This window comes from Balaenoptera physalus (genome assembly GCF_965194825.1).
Source record: "Balaenoptera physalus genome assembly, chromosome: 9".
Classification (NCBI taxonomy): Eukaryota; Metazoa; Chordata; class Mammalia; order Artiodactyla; family Balaenopteridae; genus Balaenoptera; species Balaenoptera physalus.
Window position 1 is genome coordinate 15,918,819 of NC_138888.1, and position 3,046 is coordinate 15,921,864.

Below are 3,046 nucleotides of genomic sequence, written 5' to 3' on the forward strand. Positions count from 1 at the left end.
CACTAGATCTTACCAGCAGTGGTGGAAAGTGTTTACTCTTTCTCCTGTAGATTTTCTCTGAGAGCAGCATGTCTTCAACTGGCCCAAAGCTAGGAATCACCTGGAGTTGGCCCCTTCTCAACCAGTCTCCATGCCCCTTTTGAGCGATTACCAAATCTCCCTTATCCTGAGGTTTTGGAGACAGGGAAGGATTGCCTATCTCAGGCCTCTCACTCACATTTTGCCTTATATGTATCTACATTATTTGAATTTTTTTCAACCAGCATGAACTATTGTTTTCTACTTTTTTATTGTGATAAAATATAATAATATCAATATAAAATTTACCATCTTAGCCCTTTTTAAGGGTCCAGTTCAATGGCATTAAGTACATTCACAATGTTGTACACCCATCACCACTCTTCCCAAAACTGCTTCATAATCCCAAACAGAAACCCTCTAACCATTACGCTATAACTACCCCCTTCCTCTTCCCACAGGCCCTGGTAACCTCTAACCCACTTCCTGTCGCTATGATTCTGACTATTCTAGGAACCCCCGTAAGTGCAATCATAGAGTTATTTGTCTTTTTGTGAGTGGCTTGTTTCACTTAGTAGAAGGTCTTCAAGGTTCATCTATGTTTTAACAGGTATCAGAACTTCATTTTCATGGCTTAGCAGGGGCTATTTATTTTTATAACTAAAAAATAGATACTAAATAAATACCTTGTGATATTTTAAAAAGATCGTTAGGGGCTTCCCTGGTGGCGCAGTGGTTGAGAGTCTGCCTGCCAATCCAGGGAATACGGGTTCGAGCCCTGATCTGGGAAGATCCCACGTGCCACGGAGCAACTGGGCCCGTGAGCCACAACTACTGAGCCTGCGCGTCTGGAGCCTGTGCTCCGCAACAAGAGAGGCCACGATAGTGAGAGGCCCGCGCACCGCGATGAAGAGTGGCCCCCGCTCGCCACAACTAGAGAAAGCCCTCGCACAGAAACGAAGACCCAACACAGCCAAAAATAATAAATAAATAAAAATTAAAAAAAAAAAAAAGATCATTACAATGCAGTGCAATGAGTGCTATGATAGATGAGCACTCTGGGTCCCTCATTCTGTCTGAGACAGGACAAGACCCCACAGAGGACATAAAGCTTTTACTGTCTTGACAAACCCAGTGTGACCTGGGACAGTGCTACTCAAGCAGCTTGTGCCAAAATCTAATCAATGCATTCTTCCTTTCCTTGACAAACTCTTTCCAAAAAAATAAATAAATACAAATAAAAAAGTCAGCTGGCCTAGGCAGTATGTAGTGTAGTGCCGTGGTTGCTTTGCCTGAATTTCCATCCTAGCGTGTGCTCCGTGCCTCATTTTGTGACTGGTTAACAAGAGTGGATGGACGGGCCAGTCTGCAGACCACATTGTGAATAACATTAGTCTAGAAAACACATTTTCCCAAGACACACATATGACTTTTAACTTGCACTGCTGATGGTGAATCTGATTACCCCTGTCCCTGTGTCCTTCTTGCTTTCATAACATCCCACAAGTGTACTTGCAGGGGAAGTCAAATGAGGTGAAAGAGAACTTTCCAGGAAAGAGACTTCCTGGGGCGTTGAGTGAGGGAACACAGTTTCTAATGATTCACACGAGCAACCTTCATCAAGCATTTCCCACAAGTGCTCATTTAGCAAGTGTTATATCAAGTATTCAAGCTAAAGGCTTGAAATAGGATGTGCCTATGTCTGCAGCAAAATCTTATCTCGGTTCAAGTGTGAAGTTGGGGGAAAAATTTCAAAAGATTTTTAAACCTAATTGGCCTCACCTATACACTATCCATACTCACTAATAACATCAACACCGTCAAAGGGTATTTATTTTATACAGATCTAATGCCCAGAGGGCTGTGTGATGCAGAAGTTTATGTTACTATGTGTAAGCACTGTGTTGATTCCTTATCTACTTTATCTCATTTAATCCACAGGACGAGGCACTTTATAAGAAACTCCACCACTCCAGCAATTCCACTACTGGGTATACACACAAAAGAATTGAAAGCAGGGTCTCAAAGAGATATTCGCACACTTATGTTCATAGCACCATTTTTCACCATAGCCAAGAGATGGGAGCAACCCAAGTGTCCATGGACAGATGAATGAATAAACAAAATATGATATATAGAGACGCCTTAAAAAAAAAAAGAGTGAAATTCTGACACATGATGCAGCATAGATGAATTTTGAAGACATTTGCTAAGTGAAAAAAGCCAGTCACAAAAAGATAAAACTTGTACAATCCACATATATGAGGTATCTAATGTAGTCAAATTCATAAAGACAGAAAGTAAAACGGTTGTTGACTGTGGCTGGGATAGGGGGAAAAGGAGAGTTATTGTCTAATGGGTGCAGACTTTCAGTTTTGCAAGATGAAAAGAGTTCTGGAGATGGATGGTGGTGATGGTGGCACAACAGTGGGAACGTACTTAGTACTATTGAACCCACTTAAAAATAGCAAAGATGGTAAATTTTATATTGTGTATATTTTACCAAAAAAAAATGTTTTAATTAAAAAAACTCCACTGCCCTGAAGAAAATGAACAGCTTATACACCATAGCTAAGGCACGGTGAATGAGTTAGAACAAGGCCCTCAAAGTGTGGTCCTGGATACCCACCATCAGCATCCCCGGGTGATTTGTTAGAAATACAGGTTCTCGGGCCCTACCCCAGACCCACTGAATCAGAAACTCTGGGGGTGGGCCCAGCACTCTGTGTTTCAAGAAACCCTCCAGGTGACTCTGACGCTTGCCGAAGTCTGAGAACCACTGGCCTCAAGAAAGGCTCTCTCCTCACATTCCCTACTTTACCCCAAATTTAGATTCTCTACGCTCGAGTCCTCTCCCCATCCAAAAGAGCACAGTATTGTAAACATCAAATGCTTATTGAAACATTTTCCTACGTGGCGTCTCAATAAAGCACAGAATGCTGCACATAATAAACTCCCAATAAATATAAATTCAAAGTTTTAAGAATGGAGGTGATGTTTTAAAAACTATATTAAGGACGATTAATCT